Source organism: Bombus huntii, chromosome 15 (assembly GCF_024542735.1).
Source record: "Bombus huntii isolate Logan2020A chromosome 15, iyBomHunt1.1, whole genome shotgun sequence".
Lineage (NCBI taxonomy): Eukaryota > Metazoa > Arthropoda > Insecta > Hymenoptera > Apidae > Bombus > Bombus huntii.
This window is the reverse complement of record NC_066252.1, coordinates 5901920-5925693: the sequence shown is the minus strand read 5'-3', so window position 1 is coordinate 5925693 and position 23774 is coordinate 5901920. Positions and strand designations below refer to the sequence as shown.

Below are 23774 nucleotides of genomic sequence, written 5' to 3'. Positions count from 1 at the left end.
ACAGATAAATGACATTTCAAGTACAAATGGCACTTTTCAAGCGTATTAGGTTGTCGGAAAAGTTTCTTTCGTTTCATAAGGTGATAATAGACGAGCAATAATTTCTGTTTTATTTTATTGAATTAGGTTTTATTTCTGTTATTATTTTATTGAATTAGGTATGATCCATTTCGTTTTATTTCTATTATTATGTTCGTGCATAATTCAATAAACTAATATAAAACAAAGAACATCGTGCGTCTATTATTTCCTTATAAAACGAAAGAAACTTTTCCGACAACCTAATATTATATAGTCCAATGGAAAGTAACGTGTACGTAAAGTAACAAGGTTATATAGTAACCATTTTTGAATAAAATCCTTCAGTTATTAGACTCCTGTCCGAATCGATAAATTGCTGTAATTCGTCCATTACGATATCGGAGAATATTCACATCTTCGAACATTAAAAATTCATAACAAAGTCCCTCAGGGTATTCTCAGATAATCAATAATATCGCCAATATTTCAAGCTTGTCAGAATCATTGTACGATATTGACAATATCGCATTGGCAATATCTAATGATCCTTTCAGTTGACAAGCTTAAAATATTCCTAAAATAATTTTAAAGCAAGAGTACCCTTAGGACATAAACGTAAACCTCGTGAAGAAAAAAGATCCTGTACCCTTTCCCACTGAATTTTTCGTCCGATCATTCAAAATTACTATTTGCATCGATCAAATTCTCGAAACCGTGAAACATTCGTAACATAATCGCCGATAGATACGAGCAGAAATTTCGTTTAGAAGGAAAGTCCACTCGTACCATTTTTCCATCCAGTTCTTCGTTTCTCCTGTATAAGATGGCTGTTCGAGTTCGAATCGATAAATTCCTGTAATCCATCCATTTTAGTATCACCTTCGAGTCGCGCGTAAAATAAAGCACGGTAAATCCAAAACTGCAAGTCGTTGGTTCGAAGGATAATTTACAGTGACCATAAAAATTAGCCAGATGCCCGATATAAACGGAAGAAATAGTAAATCTCGAGCCACGGAAGCTCCGGGTCGCAAACGCGTCGGCCCCAGTAAATCACTGCGAGCGCAGAGAAAACGGCATGCGCGCATTAACGAGGCCCGAGCTAGTGTGCTGCAAGGCGGATGTGTTCGATATTTTTTCCTAGCAGCGCGTGTAATTACGTGCAACGTGTGTTTGCCTGTCCACACGATTACATAAATCTAAAACTCGGCGCGCGTAAGTTCTCGTGACCTATGTGCGTAATGGACGATGTCGAAAATCGCGAGAATCCTCCTGCGTGCCGCGCGAACAATTGAGGAACCGGCGCAGCGCGACGTGCAACGCCAGTATTATCTTTGTATTGGGTCGTGCCGTATAAACGTCACAGACGAGAAGAACACGATGCGTCATACATCTGGTGTTTTAGCAGCAATTTATCATTTTCGATCGACAAACTTTGAAATTCTACGTTTCGTCGATCAATTTTATATACAGGCTGTCCGCGCTGTTAGTTCCCAGCGTTTTTCTCGCGAGCGACAGACATGAAAGACGTACGGTTCAACGTGAACTGCGTATTCCAGATAATATTTTGTTTTGCGAGTGAAAAAATACATGCGCATTTTGCAGTTGCGTTTTTTTTTTTTAAATGGAAAAAGATTGTTCTTTTTTTTGTATATTTGTTCCGGGGAAAAAATGTGTCGGAGTGACACGGTCGGAGACTGGTTAATTTCAAAGATGCTTTCAGTTTAATTTTGTAGAATTTATCATACGTAAGACGAAGGGAACGCAAATACAAGAATATTTGCGTCTTTTCTTGCTCTTATTTCTCATTCTGCTTCCTCTTTCATCTTGTCCATATGACATCTTTCCTTCTTTCTCCCCTTTCATGTTCTTCATTTCATATTTTTCCTTCTTTCTCCTCCTTCGTTCTTTCCTCGTGTTTATCGCTTATGAAAAAAAAAAAAAAAAAAAAAAACGCTGGGAAATAGCAGAGTTCTAGAACACTCTACATGCGTACAGTGTACAGTATTTACAGTACTGGTATTTAGTATTCTAGTATTTAGTTTATAGCATTTCGAGAAAAACGAGGTTTTTTTATTTCAGGGGACGATTTGGAAATAAAATATGTTGTTAGTCAATTTTATATACATGCACATCCCTGTTTATAAGTATTAATACATAATACATATGCAAAGAAAAACAAGGTAAACTTGGAAAATTATCAAACTGTTTTTATGTGCTCTGCACTGTTGAACTTTTTAATATGTTGCAAGTACTCGAAGACTTGAAAAAGCTTTTTATAAGTTCATCGTCATGATTATCGTGATTGTGCCGATGAAGGTTGAAACTGTACGTCTGAAAACGTACATAAAAGCTACAAGATATTTGATGCTACAGAATGTTAAATATTTAAACAGTCGATTATCCATTATGTTAATAATCCACGGTATTTAATAGAATCCTCTCTACCACTAATTATAGATATATTTAAGACCACTGTTCGCGCTGGATATTAATTTCTGATCAATAATTAATACCTGTTGTAAATACCTTCCAACTTTTATATTCACTTCCACGTTGATTTCGAATTTTCTCGCTATAAAATAGAACTTCGCTAAGTTTCGTATAATACGAGCAATACGTTCGTAAAATACACGTACACCTATATGTTCGTAAAATATATGTTTCTGAAAGCATATTATTACTACGGTACACCATCTAAACATAATACGAATATTAATATAAAATACATATGTTAACGAGAAACGACGTTGTTTATAGGATGACCTAATACGAATAATCAAGTAGTATCGAGCAATACGAATAATCGTATAATTATTATGCAACGATGTGTACACACACGATTGGATACCCATGTTTCGATAACGACGTTCGACAACGTCGAAGCGGGTTGGAAATCGTTGGCTGGATTCAACGTCAGCGACGTGCTTCTCCCGATTATGATCGCTAGTTAGGTCGAAACTGAAATAACGGAAAGGTCTCGGCTGTAACGTAATAATTATTTTTAACCGTGACCCGCTTATCGCGGATCGACTTGTTTTTTCATTTTTCTTTTTTTTTCTTCGGTGATATTGTCGCCGCGTGACAGGTGGAAATTGAACGATAATTCATTGAAACGTTGCCACCCCGGCCGAATCACCACGGTCATTCATCATTCGTAATGGTCTTTAGCGGCGCGCAAGTCTTTGGCCGACGATATACGACGATGTATAATCGTCTTTCGTCAGGAATATTATGCAAACGGGAAGAGGCTTCGCCATTGTGCGCCGGTAGAAAAATTACACGGGAACTTTGCAGCTAATGTGTTTCGTTAGACCTTTATACGAGGAGTTTTTAAATTTCTGCAACGCGGAACTGGGAAGATTTATGCGAATGTTATAAATTTCACCAAGTACTTTTTTTCAACGATAAGTTATTAATAGACGCTGGATAAATGTTATATTCGCATGTTGGTAATGTAATTTTTCTTTCTTTTTAACGATGAGTCGTTAATAGTCTGTGGATTATTTAAGTGTGGAAAATTTAGTGATGCGAAAGTTCACAGAATGCGTTGTAAAAATTGCACAAACTTGCAATATTCGTGTGACATTATGCTATTTACATAGCAGATGAAAGAAATCTGTATTTCAACTTCAATGTACACGTCGATAGAGATACGAATTTGTATTAGGTCGTCCGAAAAGTTTCTTTCGTTTGATAAGGAAATAATGGATGCACAATATTTTCCATTTTATATTATTTTATCGAATTACGTATCATTCTTTCTTGATCTATCAAAATAAAGATCACAAATTAGGTTTCGTGTTTGTATAAAGATGCACCGTTGTAAAAGACGTGTCTGTAAAAGAAAGACACTTTTCGGACAGCCTAATACAAACGTACTCGCGTTCCACTTATTAATAGTACAGTGCTTGTTAAATAGAAATTAGTTTTTCCAAATGTTATACGATATATGAAAATATTAGGTTAAATACGAAAGAGAATAATGATAACGACAACGTATGCTAACAATAACGGTTTGACTGAGCTATAATTCTTGCTTTGTACGATAAAACACTGCGTCAAACTCTCGCTAAAAGCTCTTATTCACTCTGTAAAAGTCTGGCTCATGCAGCCGACTCTCTACTTTACTGCTAACCTTTAACTGACTCGCACACGCATTTTCCGCAGCCATTTATCTTTGCACACGCATATTCTTTCCATTTCCTATTTTTTTTTTTATCTTGCCTACTCGATGCGGCCATTACTACAAGGAATTTAAACGTGTCTACCTAAAAGCTTGGATTCGCGCTCTGTCTTCATCACGGTGACAAATGTTCGATACAACGAAGTTACTATTAACGTAATCATTGCACGCAAGTATGAATTTTGAGGTGCAGATACAAATAACCGACATAGTTCACTCCAACGTTACACACTCGCGTCTTACCAAGCGACAGAATCCTGAACCGTGTGAGCATTGCAACGCCAACAAACATTCACTTTCCTACTGCACCAAATTCGAAGATACAACGCGCAACTTCAAAATACCTAACAGTATGCGATCGCGTCTAACGAATCGAGCACAATAAGCAGAAAGACTTCAAGTTTCCCAAGCGAAATAGATCTTTCGCATGGCCTATCAAAGTATGCGAAACTGAAACGAAAACGAATTCGCAAACTAGTAACTGACTAATCGTTTGTTAATTAACAAGTCTAACATAGCTGTATTAAATTACCACGATAAGCGATAAGTAAATTAAAAAAAGAAAAAGGATAACTTTCTTTCGTTCGCCTTTGTATCTTTTTGCGTGTCGCAGCATCCTGGCAATTAGTTTATACACGTTCGATGAGACGAGAAAGTTTGAAAATCGCCGATCCAGAGTGATTTCGACTCTCGATATCGCACGTCTTTGATCTCACGGACGATCGGTTACGAGCTTTTCTTCCCCTTTTTCGTCTCGTCTATTCTGTCGACACTCCGGTCGGATCGAACCAACGAAAACCGAAGTTTCGATATTCGAGAAGTTGCGCGTCGTTGCATCAGGCAACTGTGTGACGTGGCTACGCTTCAGGCCGACGTTTTTGTCGTCGGGGGCATAAATATGACCGCGAAATCGAAACGATCCGCTGATATATCCTCGAAAGATTTATTGGCCTGGTTCCTTTATACGCTCGAGTCTCGGGACTCGTCTCCACGATACTTGTTGGTAAGACTCGGCACTTGACCGGGTATCTATAGAAGAGTCTCAGCAGCAAGGAGTCCTGGCCATTCGTCTATGAAAATGGTTCTGTTAATGGCACGGCCGTTACTTGAGAATCGCGTCGATGATTTTGCCTCGTTGCACTGGATGCTGCAAAGATGGTGCAATAGTCAAATTGGGTCGACATGGTCGATATAGATTGACTTTCAACGTAGCAACGCGCTATTTGCTATTGCGAATTTTTATGCAAATTTTTATTTCTGTGAACACAAGAATCTATTTAAGAATAACGGCGCTGTTTTAAACTTTCAAGTACGGCTGTCGAGCGAAAATTTCGTGAAACACGAAACTGTCTTCGCTTAGCGACGCTACACATCGACAATTGCATTCTATTTAGCCTTGTCATTTTCCTTACGTTTGTAAGGGACGATTTGCGGAAACGCACGAGTATAAAGGTAATTTAGGCAAAAGATGTTGCAGGATTGTTAGGTTCGATTGGGAACAAAGAAACAGGAGTATAGCAGTGCGAGATTTTGTTTATTTCCGGCTTGTTTATTTTCATGAATTTTTATGAAGCAAGGCGGTATTTACGAGGAGCTAGTAAAAAGTATATAAAAGATGTAAGCGCTATGTCAGATGTAATGGCGGTACCAAAAAGCACGGCTTTTTGTCAATTTCGATTCTCATTGAATAGCTCGCTGGTATACGTTTTTATCGGAATGATTTGCGCCACGTAATGGATAAAAGACGGAATTGCAAAACAAGACCTTCGCTTTGCTAACGGAGAAAATGCTGTGTCAACGGCGTATACGGTTGAAAATGCAAAAACATTCTCCGGTCAGCGTCCTTGTTATTTACCAAAACCAACCTCGTTACTTCGCGATTCGTATTCCATTCACTCCCCCCCTCTCTCTCTTTCTGCTCTTCTTTTACAACCAAGCTTTCAACAAAGCTTCCATAATTCACGTGAAAATGGAAAAAGAACGAAATGGAACCACGCAGATATTCGCGTGAGCAAGTCGAAAGTAGATTTTCATGGTACTAGTAATTAACGGGATTTGTGGCTTGTTTAACAAATTCGAAGTTTGTCGAGAGAAAATTGAAGAATTTAAGAAAATTTAATACGTAACAGTATGGAAAACGAAGCGAGAGATAAATCGAACGAAAAGAACAGGTAAATGGAAGAATTATCGAACGACGACGAAAAGTCTGTTATCTCGTTGACCAATTTTTTACGCATCACATAGGCGAAGGTTATCGCCGTCGGTGTAGTTAGATACATAATAATTAATGTTCGTTTGTTGCTGTTCATTTAATTCACAAATACGTTGATATGTTAATCGTGCCTCGTTTACCAGCTAAACTATGGTGTTACGTATTCGTGAGGGATACTATGCTATGTAACTGGAAGATAACATTTACTCGACGCTTTACGCTGTACATGACATTGTTAACATAAGGTTTCTCAAATAATTTAGCTACGGGTATAAACTCGCTCGAAGATAAGCGAATACTCATAATACAATATATATTGCTAATAATACAATGTATGTATATTATTAATGTAGTAACCGTAGTTGCTTATGAAAATATTTAGACAGAGCAGATAAAACAAACAACAGTCAGATTTCGACACGCTCCAGTTACGTGTTGCACATTGTACAGCTAAGAAGATCGATTTATCGTTGCGTCACAATTAGACGCGTCGTATAAATTATAGACTTTGCGTTTCAAGCTTTCGCGATGGCCGAATATCTTGATATCGGCTTCTTGGATAAGAAAGTCGATTGCAGTGTGTACGAAAAGCAGGACCAAGATGCAAATGCCAAATGCAAATGTAAAATCTAAAGGCGATTGTTTATACCGAAACCAATGTCAAAAGAAATTCTACGTTAATCTACCAATTTTATATGACACGTGAATCGAGTTATCGAGTCTCCTAGTATTTTTGGAATTATCTTTATTATGTTGTGCGTACGGTGTATTGGTTTTTCATAGGAATATTTTCTTTTTTTTTTGTGGCTTCTCTGTCTTCTGACTTAGGGCAGAACGTTTCCGAGCATACGACGATTATAATTGCGATCGCTGCAGATTATATTGAAACTCTTCTGAATCACATTGGTAACTTTTACTGTGTCCGGAAGTTAATTATTATAATAAAGTTGATTATTTCGTTGCTGTATTCTAATATTGCTGCTTATAAATAACGCAGAGTAAACAGGATAAATTATATCTTTTTATTTATTTAGGACAAACTAGGAACACCGTACACTTGGCAGAATTCATCAAGGTAGCAAAAGAATTATTAAACAAATGAAATCTGATTTATAAAAATTTTCCATGGCAGATGTCGAAATATTTTAGTTTGTATAAACAGTGTGAAGAAAGTAGGTAAATTAAAGGAACCCAGAGTATAATTCTTCTCTTCGTGCCGAGAAAGGCAGAATATCAAGTTGAAAGAATATCAAATGAAACAAACGTGACTCTGCCTTTCGCTTTAAATATTCGCAATCTCCATTCTTCCGGTGTTTTGTTTCTTCCTTCCTCGTCAATGACAAGAAAAACCCTCTGCGATTCTAATTAAGGCTACAAGGGCTGGAAACTCCTTCCCTTTCCTCGATAAACACCGAAACTTCCTCAACCGTGATAAATACAGTCCTTGAGAGGATATGAACGAAGGGAATTATGGGTTGCCTAGTCCGAAACAGGAACGTGCGGAGTATTTCCACCTTGTATAGCCGCACACTTATGCAAAATTCAGGAAACCACCCCGCTCATCAACCCTCCGACACGATCTCGAAGAAGCCAGCCTGAATTCCATCCTTGCCACTAACCTAATCTCAAAAACGTTTGTATCAGCGTTAGTGCTTCGTAGTAAAATATTTAAATGGAAAAATCTTCATTTTCGATGCACGTTAAATATCCGAATGAAGAACACTAAAGTTTAACGCGGTATCGAATATTTGAACGTAAAATTCATAAATTCCGACACGCATTAAATATCCAAATGTAAAATACCAGATTTCAATGCGTATTAAATATTTAAACGTAAAATTTCGAATTTATACACGTACTAAATATTACTTTTAACATGTGCAAATATTGTCTGCGTTAACTATTTATGCATACGAAATAGGTCATCGGAGATACAAGAGGAATTCTGTTTTTGGATATATGTTGAAGAGCGTTTTAAATGTATAACTTAACCAACTATTGTATAGTATGATAGACACGTTGATAAGTATGTAAGTAAATTTTTAGATTTTTTTTTAAGAAGCCTAGAACAGTAAGAAGATTACTGTCGTCTTTCGAATTTCGTATTTTCATCGTCGATACCTTTAGTCTTGGAAATTTTATACTTTAGTCGTCAGTAGCGTTAACGTAAACCTTCGGCTCAACTTTCACGGTTTCGCAAGTATTTTTAACGCCCTAAGCCCAAACCAAAATTGAACCTTCCCAAAAGCACGTGCGAAGCACAGTACGACGAAACCAATTTTTGAAGATTTAAACGATTTCTCGCGAAGTATATTCTCACCTTACATCGTAAAGTACATTTTTACGCGCCGATCGTTTCTTCGTCATCATTTTTTCATACAAATTTTCCGCTCCGCACACGAGTGGCGTTAACGTAAAGCTCTGATATCATTTTCTCGACGCTCCGAGCCCAAAAACACATAGAACGCGGTACGACGAAACCAATCGCTGACCACCATATTTCATCGCACGCCACAGGCGGCATAATCATCGCCGGAGGCTGACTGATCGAAACGGAGCTCGTTGATTTTCGAAACAAGCGTACGTGCATGATAATCGAGTCGAATCGGGCCGTCAACTTGCCGATAATCGACGTCGAAGCGGCTTACACGTCGATGAAGCGTATGATAATCGAAACTAGCATCCAACTTTCTTCTCTCGCGCTTTTAAATGCGCGTCTGTGACTTTGCGCCCGATTCACAAGCGTACCTTCAAGCTGCAGAAAATGGACGAGGCTGTAAACGCTTAATCGAAGTGGCAAACGCAATTACTCGAAAATAACCGCAGCAGTGGTTACGTCTTGTGCGTTCACTAGGACAGTATTGATCTTCTGCGTATTTCCCGCCCCCTGCTGCACCCCCCAGTCTGCCACTGCATCCTCCTCTGCGTACAATCCTCGACGTATTATCATTCTCTTGGACGTTGTGTGCATGGCAAGGTTACTTTTCCAACGACCAGACGATTAATTAGTCCTGGAGAAATTAGCCGAGATGAACGAGAGGGGTGGTTGTGAAAAGGGGGATGAAATTAAAAATTGGCTCGACGCTGGGCAAAAACCACGATTCCTTTTCGATCTTCGATCTCGTGGTGATCGCGCTTCATCATTCGTTGATAATCTTTCCTGTTTCTTTTCGTCCACTGGTTCTCGCTTCATATTGTACACGTACATCCCTGTTCACAGGTGTTCGAACGCTACTGATTTCGTATAAACTGTGATTTTGAATCGACGTCGATGTTATTAATAGATTAATTTGTTATTAACGGATTAATTCGCGTAAGATACAAACTCGAGATATTCAGGGTTAAATAAAAGTAAAAGTGTTGCGTCAACATAATATTCCTAAAGTATTTTGTACTTTTATCTTCTTCTCGACATTCTAAATCAATCGAGTAACACGAAACACGATTTTTCGACGAACGAAGTTCTCGGACAAGCGGAGTTCCGTTGAAAATAAAAAATAATACAACTTCTTAACAACCGTCGATTATCTTCCACATTGTTTTCTATAGAAAGCCTCATTTTCCATAAATGTGCTAATATCTATGAAATATGACAGCATCGTTTAGTGGAATTAGCGTCGTTCTTCGATATCTTGTCCCGTGTCAAATATTTCCAAGAAGAGATAAGAATTTTTCAGGGACGAAATTTCATGGAGAACAATTGGTCAATTTTCACGACTCGAGCACGTACATAGCTGGCTATTTCTTTTTTTTTTTTTTTTTTTTTTTTTGTTACTCTGTAAGAGTAATTTCGGTCGTGTATGTCGCTGACGAGCGTCCGGAAGAAACGAAAGATTTAATTTCTCTCGTGCAACCGATGCTCTCGATTTCGACGATTATTTTTCATCGTGGCCGTTTCCCTGTCGTTTAACCGCGTTATATTCCAACGGACCGTTGATAACGAGAACGAGGCTGTAGAAGAATGAAATTTCGAGCAGTTTTATGGACTCGATTATAGACGATGCTTTCTACCCTTTCTTTTTCCCTCTGCTTCGAGATCGGTCGTGATTTCCGCTTTGAGATCTATGTTTCTATATTTCCTCTTCCTTTCTTTTTACATTATTGTTTCAAAAATTGTACAGTATGTAGAAGGAATGTACAAAGCACAAAAGTATCGGAATGCTTGCGCTTCCCTTTGCTCTTTTGCATGCGATCCATTCGTAAATAAATTAACAAGGCTCGTATTGATTTTACTCTTTGCCATCGTTGACATTTGCGACATATTTGAAAATAAAAAAATTATACGCAGCGGATATAGTACGCAATGGCATGGCAAAGTATACAAATATACAAAGCGGAATATTCATTAAAACGTTTAAAGAGTGAAGCAGATTTGCAAATAATTTCATTCCCTTGATTCTGTTCATAAAAATTCGCAGTCTGGTTAATGTAGATGCTAGAATTTTATAGCTCGATGAAATGCTAATTTTGAAAAGCTCGTCTGCAATAAGAAAATCTGATATCGTAATCATGGTATAATCGAAGTTTGTTCAACAATTTTCTTGCTTCTACGGTATTCTCAATTAAGTTGTACGAACAATTCACGTAGAACAAGCCTTCGTTCTTCCGGGTGTATGGATGTATTTGTTATCCGATCTTCTTGCCATTTTCGTTAAAAACGAAAAATTTTACGTATCGTTCCGATCGTCGAGGATAATTTTTAACAATTACACCGACAAATCCGTGTAACCGGTTTTTATTTTCATCCGTTTCGTAGCTGGAACAGAACGTAACAATAATATAATTAGTTTCTACGCGGAGAAGCCGGATCTTTCGCTTTGCCGATGTTTTGTTTAATGAAGCTCTCGCACGTTTCCAGCATCCTGAATATCCGTGATTACATAACCGTTACTCCATTGAATTGCAACAGAACGTAGTTATAATTGCTTGTTAGTATTTCGTTTACGTAATTCCAGTTTAAAAGACATCATCGATCGCGTTATGTATTCCACCTCTCTGTACTTTTCACGCTTTTTGTTGTTTTTCTTTTTTTTCTTCTCTTTATTATTACCCTTTTTTTGCACCGTAAAGCTTCGCCCATAACAAAGCACAGAATTCATAACTCTTCATTTGCAATTCTACATCGTTTTTATTCTACATTTTATATTCTATCTCTGCCTGCCGTGTTCCACACTTTATTAATCCACATTCCATATTTTACAACTGCGCGTTGTACTCGATATTTCATTTTCTACCGACCAAGTCCGGTAATCAATCGTGAAATTCATGGGAAATCTATAGGAAACGCTGTACTTAATGTTTTAGCTTCGTAACTTTTGAATTTACGAGACAAATAGGAAGAGGAACGAGGCGAAATGCAGGAAATTTGCGCAACCAACATTACAGTCGTTAAATGCCTTCATAATGAACATAAAATAACTGAAATAGAATTCAAGAGTTCAAACGTAGAAGCAGAGTTTGCATGGAAAGCTCGAATAATAATAGCGCGCCTAGGTCAAAGTTGAATTAACAGCAAAATATGGTTCCACGTTCTACGGTCCCTGTCGATAGTTTTAGTACACGTAGGTTGTGGGTATTTAATCAGAACGCAATGCACGTAACGTTGAACGCAAGAAGCGAACACGTTAGGCGTTTGTAATTTATGGAACAATGCTGACACGACATCTTAAAAGCTGATTTTCTCGAACACCGTTAAGTATTTACGTTATATCCCAGTTTTATTCCGTTTAATTCAATAGTTTGAAATAAATTCCTATCGACACGCGTTTTAACTCGGTCTATATTAATTGTCGAATGAGTTTTCCTTGATTACAGAAACACGAGTGCGATGATACGCGTCTCGTCCCGCGGGAAGAAAAACTCGATTTCATGATTTCGATGGATGATTCATGAAAATCGGAGGGGAAAGTTTTAATAGCTTTATAGCTCGCCAGGAAAAACTTGGGTAAATATAATAACCGTGGCAACGTTCTATTTCTCTCTCTCTCTCTTCATCTGTCGAGAACTTGTTAAACTCTGGCACACTTTTGTCGCAACAAGTTACACGTCATCATCCAGATTACTATAAATATTAATTATACAATATATACAAGGTATTATATAATTAATTGTGCTTGTCTGAATTTTCTAAATAAGATCTTATCACGTTCGTGCGTGTGAAATAATTTGTCTAAAACTATATATCGTTTGATCAAAGTAACTTTCGTAAAATTAAACATGTTTTTCTGGGACGGCTATGTAGTTTTATTACTCAGATTTACAAGAATTATCAGTTCTAGAATTTCCGGATAAACGCGTTGAAAAATCATCTGCATGGAATAGACGATGCTTTCAGCTCTTTTAGAATCGACTTTCTTTCGGATCGTGGAAAATATTTCTTTTTCGTGAATTATTGATCATGGAAGTACATCTTTCCTTATGTTCTTGTAAAGAGAACGTAGCGTGATCGAATCTGCTTCAATATTAACGAAGATAAATATATTTATTATTTAATCGATCGTCAAGCATGAAAGGATTAACTTACCTGAATAATACATTTATATTTAACAAATTTGCATAACACTTTTTCCAAAATGAAATTCACGTAAGAAAATCGTACGCGTATTTCAATTATTCACGACGATTAATAATAAGATTTCTAATGTCTCGTTTATAAGTATCATCGATCGATGTATACGCAATTTATAGAAAATTTCTTTTTCTTTAACGTAACGATAGGATCACATCGAGCGTATTAATAGGAACGGTAAATAGAAAGTTGGAAGAAACGTTTCATATGCGACAAATTGTCAGCTCGAAGGAAGACAGGAATATTATTTAAAAAGTCGATACTTTGTCGTCGTTTCTTCGGTATTATTTCCGGGCGACTTTCCGCTCCCCGAACGAATTGTTAATATTAAATGGATCTTCCTTTTAATGCATGAAGATGCAAGAAAAGGCGATGCGCTTTTTACCTTGGACGCATACATTTTCCGCTGGGACATTTGTTTCTTTTGAAAAATTCATACCTTTTCCGCCTCACGATCTCTAAGCTTTTCAACGTCGTGTTATCTAAAAAGCATCAGCGACGCTTTTTCAAATCTTACGGTCGTCGGATACATCTCATCGAATTAATTTAAAATTATTTGAAAGACTATAATTAATTATTATCAAACACGCCAAGTGCTTGTCGTTGCAACTGTAACTTACAATATCGTAATGGGCATAATTAATATCTTTGAGAAAATAAAGAAGATTCTTGCCATGTATTTTTTCTTTTCTTCTTTCTTTAAAGAAGCTTCTTTTAACATTAAATTAAGACGATGATCTACAGACAGAATACATTTACGTGCTGGATTTTTACCAAACATATTGACTAATTACACGTTAGAGGCAAAGACCTGCAAGTTACCTGAAACAACAGTTCCATTTCAAATATCCGCTTTCGCGGCGACACGTTTTCCTCGCCCTTCCAAGTTTCACGAATTTCCTCATCGCGTTGGGAACGTTGCCCCGTGATTACGAAGATTTCCCGCCCTTAAGCTTCGTCCTTATGAAATATCCGCGTTGCTCGTTCCGTGTCCGAGGATATTCCATTGAAGATGACCGAGCAGCGTGCACGTTTTAACGATGATTCTTCCATTATGCGGCGATTTTCTCACCCGGCCATACTCGTGGCGGAACAGTCGCGACACGAGTCGAAGCGTCTTTTCTTCCGCCATAATATTCCAGATTTTGTATGCCGACTGGGATAATGAAGACCAAACGAACCAACGATCCTTCCAGCTTATGGAATAACCCAAGGTTAAATCCTTTATTTCATTCGCCCTCCTACGCGTCTTTCTTACTGCGCATTTTTCTGAATAAAGTGATAGCGCGCCTGTGTTCAGAATCAGGTCATTTAGAGAAAAAATATCGATTAATTGTAATTAACGAAGAATTATAAACGAAGCGATAAATAATACGGTAAATCGTGTACTTCGGCTTTGATTAGATTTTTATAACGGCGATTATCGTTGAAGGTTGTACAAATTTATACGAAACAAATGAATAACAACATTATAACAACGTAAGGACAATAAAATGCGTTATCGTTGCTATAGCGTGGCAATTAGAACGCAGAATATTTCCAGCAGTTAATTCGATTATTTCTGCATCGTAATTTCGATGCTCGCTATTAAATCGGCCATATTCTGTCCGTAATGTCGTAGGTAATAACTCGAATTATTATCGAATGAAACGTCATTTGAAAGCACACGCGTCCTTAAAGCACAGTGTCGTGAGAGAAACGTGTTTTCTCCTTTTCTATGGATATTACGACCATTCTGTGTGGCAACAGTCGCGCTACGTGGACCATTCCGCTACGTGGATAAATAAAGTTATTTATAAATAAACTAGCAAATTTTCTTTTACCACCGGCTGTGTGATTTCCAATTGGTCGTTTGCATGTCGCGTCTTGAATTTCTAGTTTAATTAGGCTAGCGGGAAATTAAAGCGATAACAAAGGCCGGCCAAAGTTTTGGATTTTAATTAAGAAATATCGCTGATGGACGAACCGATCTCGGATTAGAAGACTTCTGGGGTTGGTAAATCGAAATTCAGAGGTGGCCAATGCAAAAGGCTTGGAGAAAACGTCGCGGAACGTCGTGGATCTAATTAAGCCGGCCGAATTACACAGTCGAATTGGAAAACTGCGGTCGGCAAGTGTAAAATGACTCGTGCCGCCAGTTTGCCAAGCGATAAAATCGCAAACAGGGATTGTAGTTGTTGCGCTGCTGCCGAATTCGCAAGAAGGATCCCAAACGAGCCCTCAGTTTCATGCAACTTGCTCCGAATATTCCACTGGTGTATAGTTCTTCTATTTATTTGCTCTTTTATAGACGAAAGTTTGCAATCATTTCTGTAGCCGCCTGTATATATTCTTAATAACTTGATATTAATTGTTGAGGTTATTCGATGTGTAAACAGAGCAAACTCGTGGATAAATTGTAAGGCAGAAAATATATTCAAACAGAAGTGTAATTACAAGTAGGAATACAATTTGAGCTGGTCCAGATCCGCACGCTAGCTGTGTTACCCAATAACTGAAAACCCCGAAACCAACGTCGCCTGTCTACCGTTTATGGTCTGTCTTCGTCGCAGTCTTTTGTCTACACGCTGTCGATGGCTTCAGTGCTTGAGAAAACTAAAAAGACCAGATGTAGAGTTTTCTTAGAAGTGGCGACCACTTCGACATTAATAACTTGTTTAATCAATTCGAAAATAATCTGCCGGACAACGATGGTGTTTCATTGCATTGGGTTGGCAATTAAGTGATTGCGGATTTTGTCAATACCACCTAATGACAAAATCCGCAATCACTTAGTTACCAAGCCAATATTTATCTGGATGGATTTTTGTCGAAAGAATTTCTCAGGCTAACAGTGTCCCCAAAGATGTCATTTTAATTCGCGATATTACGATATAGCGTTTCTTTCTACGAAATGGCTGAATTTCATCGAGGCAAATTCAACCGTATCGCTTGATGTATAATTTTATTCAAAAGTTTGTGTAACCCGGTACGCGTGAGAAATAACGAATTTACTGAAATATGCGAACATGTGTTGAAAAATATTGCCTCGATTATTACCGCGTTGCGAATATTCATGCAAAATCATGTTTTTCTGAATCTAATGAAAGAAATAGGAGTTAGATGGAAAAGCGTTTCTTCCAGTGAATATCGTACAGAGTATTTATACGGTGGATATTTTACATGTTTCTGCATATTCTGCATTTCCTGCATTTTTACGACCCGAAAGCTTTTATAGATGCATGAAAATCCACAGCTCGATTATTACGAATGCGCTTTGCAATCTGCAGTCTAATAACGGTAATTCCTTTACCCTCCTTCCGAACCTATCGCGAAAAGGATATGGAATTTCTGACGTAGCGTCGCGTAATTTGCTCGAAAATTGGAAAATAGCAATCGTAAGAAACGCGTAACAGGGAAATATATTCGACTGGCAGTGTCCGAAAATTTACAAATAGCTCGGGGGACGACGGTAATAGAATTCGCAATTTATCAAGACAGGATGCGGCTCCCAAATTGAATCGTGCAAGTCGAAGCCGCAGGGGTGGCAAGTTTGCCCTGTAAAATTGAAGTTTCCGGTTGGTGGGGGAGATTAATTACAAAATCGAAGTAGCCCCGTAGCGAGGCGTTGCGAGGGTGCGTGTATGTGTCTGTGTGTATGTGTGTGTGTGTGTGCCGTTGGTGACAAAACTAGGGAATTCCGCAAGTTCTGGGTGGAACCGCAGATTTGACGCCGTGACACCTCAAAATTCGGCGAGCGCGTTTCGGGGGCTGGAAAATCGAGCATGCAAAAGGCACGCTCGCCAGGTTCGAATTCTGGCGAAAAATTCAGGAAGAATAAAGAGAATAGAGGCAAAGGGACACAGAATTCGGCGAAAATTTGATGATAGCGATAGAACCAAGTTCGATATACACTCACCAATCTTAGTCAATTTTTTCATAGACACGAACGTCTTGTTTTAATTTCTGACGCTAGATCACTGGCCGTAAGAAGTTATTTTCTATTTTTCTGCGTTATCTGCGTTATGGAATATATTTGATCCCATCATTCATCCAGGTCTGTCTTGTGCACAACGTTTGGAACGATTTATTCTCTGATTCGATGCTTTCGAATGATTTTATCGAAAGAAAATACGCAGTTATAAACTATTATGTAATTGCTATAAATCTATAGGAATTTTGAAATGATTTTATCGAGAAGATGTACAGTTACAACTGCTGCATGAACGCTATAAATCCGTAGGTACATTGAAATGATTTTGCCAAAGAAATACAACCTAAAAGCTACAACGATTGCGCAACTTTTACGAACATAAGTCAGTCCTACTACTTTCAAAGTACTGGTAAAAATAAAATGGCTTTTATTCGAAAATTTGATATTCGAAGCTGCTTGGAACGCGCTCGATCCTGTCGCCGTTTGGCGATCCCAGCGGCGGGAAAATCCGCGCTTTCGGATGGCAAATTAAAAAACAAATTCCACCGATATCAAGATATAGCCGAGGCTGTCCGGTCCACGCTCCGCTATTATCTTTCACCTGTAAATCAATTTTCGTCGGTGGACCGCACGGCCGAAAAATCCGCCGTGAAAATATTTGGCCGGCAATCGTATCTCTTTGGACGCGTCGCGCTCGAAGCCGAGAGCTGTCGCGCGAAATCCCGTTCGATTGATCGTTACCGCGCCATTCATGAGCCTGAAATGCAATTAATTAACCTTTCGTAGCGACACCCACGTTGAATTAATTGTTCGTTTTTCGATTTTCATCGCGTGACCTCCCTTCTCGACGTGCTGACAGTTTTCTTTTTTCTTCCGTTTTTATTAAAAAATCGACGCGGGCCTCGCAGCTGCGAATAAATATCGATTACCATCGACAGGCGGAGTAGATTTCATATACAAAGTACATTGATGAAAATAGGAGGGATACCGATCGAGAAAAACGACATTTTCCAGGATTCGCGTTTCGTTGTTTCGCTTATCGTGCTTCACGACGCACTATATGCTTACTCCACGCATGTATAACCTGTCGCGATAGTAACGGGCAATTTTTCACGGGAAACTAAATCGAAAACACAAGCTGCAGTTTTGTCGAAAATCGCTTTGTTTTGGGGGAAAAAAGTAATTTCGGACAACGGGTCCCTCGAGGACCAAGTGCTCCGTCGAAAAAATGTTCGTTTTGTAGCATCTCTCGTTACGTTTAATTCTTAATTCTGACGCTCCTTTTGCGCTATTTTTCAGCTAGTAGCTTTTTTTACCTTCGAACTTCTCGCAAGTTTCCTGAGGAGAGCTTGCGAGGATAGAAGATATGGAAACGCGGACGTGAAAGATAACACGTGAGGAATATTTCCGGCCGAATGTCGAAATAGAAAAAGTATAACGATTGAAAAGTATAATTAAATTAATTGCCGTGACGAGATGGAAATATATCGATTGCGCGGGTAATTGGAAAATAATGAAATTTGGATGAAATTTAAATTTGACGAAAATTAGATTTCGACTTATACAGTGGGACATTGGACTTAATTGGAAACATTCAGCCTCGTGTGTTGCTTGATTGCGTAATTATGGCAATGTTTATTACGTTCTAAGCAATATTGGACGTACAGTCATAGCCAACGGTTAAACGTCGTTTATTATCGCTTGCACTTATTGTTAGCACTATCTGCATCTCGTCACGCAATCTTTAGAATACTAGAATGCTCGAATCGTAAAAACGTAAAACGGGAATACAGATGCGAGCGTGTTGAATAGAAACACGAATGTAATTTAAATACGAGCTACGAACAAGGAGGCGCGAATTCGATGCTGAAGGTTAACCGTTTGATCGAGTAGCCAGTGAAACGGCATGGAAACTGAAATTGTTCGGTAAAAAATTGCAACGTGTCTGCTGGTCGATAATCACGCGTTCTCGTCGAAGAAACTTTCTGTATCTTTTCAAATCCATTGCACCATTTTGAAAAGAGAGGAACATCCAACGAAACAATTAATAATAATTATTATACTACGGATTCTCCCACATTTATGATAAATTGAAAAGCGCAGAAATTCAGAGGTTGCACGTATTATACGAAAATGTAGAAAATATTCAAAGCCGAGTACTGGTTATAATTTTTGGTAGGCGAAATAAATTATCATAGCACGCGTAAGTTTCATTTTTTCAGTTCTCATAGAAATACGAAACAGCCTAACGATAATTATAACCATATCTTCGATATTTTATATATTTTTATGTATTATATGAACTTGATCAAAAAGTTGCTTTTCTGAAAAATTAAAAACTTTCTAATTTCCCGGTCTAGAAAATGTCGATTGAAGAAACGATCGTTCCTATGTCGTTGATTACTTAAATTTTGATTAAAATTTGATTGTCTACTAAATAAGTCGTATTTCTACGACTTCGGATTTTCTGATCGTTTGAAACCGAACAACAAAGAGTATAACGTCGTTGCTCGTTAGAAACTTTTCGACGAAAAAGCAATACAATTTCTCAACCACCATGATCAACAGATATGGCAGCGTTCCACTTCTTTTCAGTTGCAAGAACGAAGAAAACTATGAAAGGACAACGATTTCACAGCATCGAGGGCATAAAACAAAAGAACTAAGAGGCGTGCAACAAAGCGAATTTCAAAAATGTTTTCAGGGATGGAGAAAACGTTGGAAAAAGTGTATTATTGTTAATGGACATTGCTTTGAAACTGGACAATATTAATATCGAGGAATAAATATATATTATCCTAAAAAAACAATTAAAAATCGTTCGATCTTCTTTCAAACCTTTAAACTTGTTTAAATGTTTAATTATAAAAGAGAAGAATTTGCCGAAGCAAAGGAATCTACGAATTAAAGTTCTCTATTTACTCACTGGACGATGCAGAAAATTCGGCAATCATCGACTAACGAAAAACAGCCGGACTTTGGCGATAAATAACCCAAACCCGGGTTCGTGGATCGCGATACCATCGAACAGTGTGCATCGACAGTGTGCAACGATACGGAAGGATTCATGACACTCTTTCCACTCTGTTTTGCCTCCATAAACTCTTTCGAGGCACGATACAGTGCATCACGTTGGTCCGATAAGGCACAACTACTACCTCTGACCATCGAATTCAGACTACACGAAGAAATTTCACTTGACTAACTGCTACGCTTGGACATAAATGACAAACCATCTTTGGTAGCTCGAATTATCGCAAAAATAAGACAAACGCAAGAGAAAAATCAAGAATAACGAAACTGCCTTGGAAGATTTACTTTCGAGAAAATCGAGCTTGAAAGCTTTTTAACTTTTGTTTAATTTATCTGTTCGCGGGGAGAAGTCCCTTTGGTATTTTGCAATGTAAAAAGAGGCACACATATTGTAAGAATAAAAAAATTACAGGAAAAATAAACGTAAAATTTAAACGCATGTATCTATAGCAAGTGTATCGAAGAATGTTTGAACGAATCAAGGGGCTAGTCAAATGGATCAATCCTGGAATATGAACAGCTATGCGATTTACATAATTAAAACACGTGTATGCTGCACGGTATTGTTCAGAATGAAGCAAATTGAAATTCCTTGGGCTTCTGTAAAGAACGTTTATGGAAAGTAGCTGAATAATATCGAGATCAGATATAAGATTTTTGAATACGTTACAAGCAAAAATGACATCGAACATGATCCTTATACCTCTCAACGACTGAAGATTCAAATCACTGAGAACCGTGTCATAAACGCGAGAAAAGGGAAGCACAGGGCAGTCAGGATGTTTCGCAACGAGTCTGCGGAGTTTACGTTGAATAGTCTCAATTTTGTAACTGCGCGATTCGATTTGTCGAGTATACGTGCATTTGACTAATTGTCGATTAGACAGGAGCGAGTAACAGGCAGAAGATTATTCCAACTGTGAAAATAAATCGAAAATTACGGAATAACATTTTTGTCGCTTCAACTCTCGTTTTATGAATATTCGCCCGCGTCGTTGTACATATCAAATCAAAATATATTCTATTCATACTTTCTCATTAAAGACTTGAAGTTTCTCTTCTATCCAATAAAACTGAATATCAGAAGCTGTTAATCTGCAACGTGTGTCTTCAAACGTTCATTTAATTTCCTTTCTGTCGGAAATTCTTTCCGCTCGAATTACAATAATTCGCCGATTATTTTAATCGCGCTATCCGACACGCAAAACGAACAGATTAAAATACTCCGTTAACGTCTAATAGAACTGTGAAAGGTGAAATAATTACTTACTTTCCTCGAACGGAACACGGAAAGGTCTTAAGCAAAGGAGACCTATAGGTATAAATTCTAGCAATTAGAATTCCGTTTTTCTATTTAAACTTAGAAACGATAATTCAAGTTGATAAGACGGCGAGGCAGAGTCTTTAAACGACTGTTTCGCCCGTCACGCAATTCGAAAGGCACGCTAAAACCGCGCAGAAACAGGAGAAAAAGGAAACAGCCTGGCCATTATTGCATCGTGACGTGAAAGTCGATACGAAAGCTGCATTTGAATTTCCGGCGAAAGATGAATTATAACGGCAACGATAAGGGGTTTTGTACGAGCTATGAAACATAAGGGAAAAACGCAGGTACCATAACCGCTTACATTTCCAGAGATAAGCGACGTTGCCTCGATGTTCGTCCCATCGCGAAACATCTGCCATTTTTATTCTTCCTTATACGACGACTATTTTAGTATTTTTCTCCAACTCTCAACTCTTTTATTTCTTTATATCTCGTTCCATTTTTTCCTCTGTAAGCAAGAGGAGATACGAGCCATTTATTCGAATCAAATATCTTTTTAATTGCCGATATATTTAACGATGATACCTATTTAATCTGCCACGAGCAAAATCAGTCGTTTACGTTTACATTCATTTCCTTTATTACTCCAATCTTTGACAAAAGATCTGAGAAGATTTTAGGATATTTGCCGAAATCTGTACTACGTTATACAATCAGTTTGTAAGCCAAATGTTTGAAAGGCTTTTCTTGCCTTGCGAATGAAATATCGCTCGAGATACGAACGATCCTAGTTGCCTATGCGAATATTAATTTTTCATAAGAGAAGCACATTTCTTCCGATGCCTTTTCTTCTTTTTCTTATAAAAGATATAGCGTATCAAAATTTTAAATCAGTCTTAGTTAACGGAAATATAAAATTTCCAAACATTGCAATCTCTCGTTTCTTCATTTTTGCCGTTTCCAAAGACGCGTTTCATCTGTTGTATAATTTTCGACGAAATTTGCATTTGTTTTAAAAGCTCGCGCAACCGTGTCGGATTATCGCCATAGCTTTTTTTGTTCGAAACTGAAAATTCCGATTACGCGGCAGCCTCGTGCTTCTGTTTCGTAATTAGCCGTCCTCCGGCGTATGAGTCGCGTTATCGTTATGGCGCTCTACGCTGAAATAGTCGGTGTTTCGCGACGACTGGTTTCAGGTAAATCTGCTAGTAAAGGGTTCGTTAGTTAGCGGCCCTTTCCCTATTGAAATAAAAATTACGTGCCGTTTTCCATCCTTCGCCAGTGGTTAGGTGCAATGCGCTTCGAGCGAAATAATTTTATATCAAATTCATGCGCCTGCGACGTAAGAAGAATATCGTAGCAAGAAGAAGTGGCATGCACGTTGGGAATTCTACTGTTGGGATAAAAATTGTGTGGCATAAAAATTCGCCGTGATTTCATTTCGATTTTACATTGTAGTAAAAAAACGTCACAGACATTTGGCGAGGGTCGAAAGTGGATATACGTGTCGAAGACATGGAATTTATTCGGAAACCCTTTCACGTGTGTCGCATAAATTGAAAATTCATTGAAAAGATGTGAAGTAGGAGAATACAGGTTAACGGTAACGAAACGCAGCTAAATCTGTAGATAAATTAATATTATACGAGCCTCATTTTTCTATGTCACTGAAGGTGTCATTTATTTTATTTCATCGAAATTGTGTCATTTACAATTAATGTTGTTAAAACGTGATAAAGTATAAGAAATTGTACTGTGTAGTAGTAGCGAAATGGCGACAGGAGAACATATTCTGATCAAGTGTCCTCACAAATAGGCAATGCAGGTCAGCTTCCTTAAAAAAAATGTGAACGTTGCAGGCATCCTTTTCCTTCGAGAAGAAAAGCTAACAAAAGATATATACATATGCATAAAATCGTGCACGAGATTAAAATGCCTCTACTTAGAAGGCCGAATTGGAGAAAATTGATCTATCGAATTAGCTAACAGCAAGGGACCACACAGCCTTAACGAAACAGTTAATCCACTGTATAAACTTAAAACACCATTTATTTTATATTCATTTACTACGTACGCTTATATACGTATGTATATGTTATATTATATATGTATATATAACAAGATTGCACTGGGCATAAGCCTTATACGATAAATAAATACTACTGCTATATACGACACGTAACAAGGTCTGTTTTCTTAAGCCACATTCAATCGCAAGATGTCTGGAAAGTATAATTATTGCAGTATGAATTTGATTAGGGCTAGATAAATCGCGGCGGATAATAATATTAAAAATTCTAAATTGTATAATTTTCTACAATAATTTACCTCGTCCTAACCGAATTCATACATGTAAATTCTTTTTTCCTCTACAAATCTTGCTACGTCTCTCAAAAAGAAAATGCCCATCGTCCTGTCGGTTGCATCTCTACCAATTTTAATATAGCTTCAACAGAATCCGTCCCTGAGGACGTAATCTCTCGAACGTGATTCGCCCGGGGAACATATTAAACGAAGAGCATGTGCCCGACAGGGACAAAGAGAGAGAAAGAGAGAGAGAGAGATTCGAAAAAGTAA

General features: G+C 37.9%; 1 protein-coding gene across 7 annotated transcripts in view; it reads left to right on the top strand.

Moving 5' to 3' along the window:
* The window catches only part of LOC126873902 (venom dipeptidyl peptidase 4-like), a 303798-nt gene that overhangs the window by 144311 nt on the left and 135713 nt on the right, over positions 1-23774 (top strand). The window lies entirely within an intron of this gene.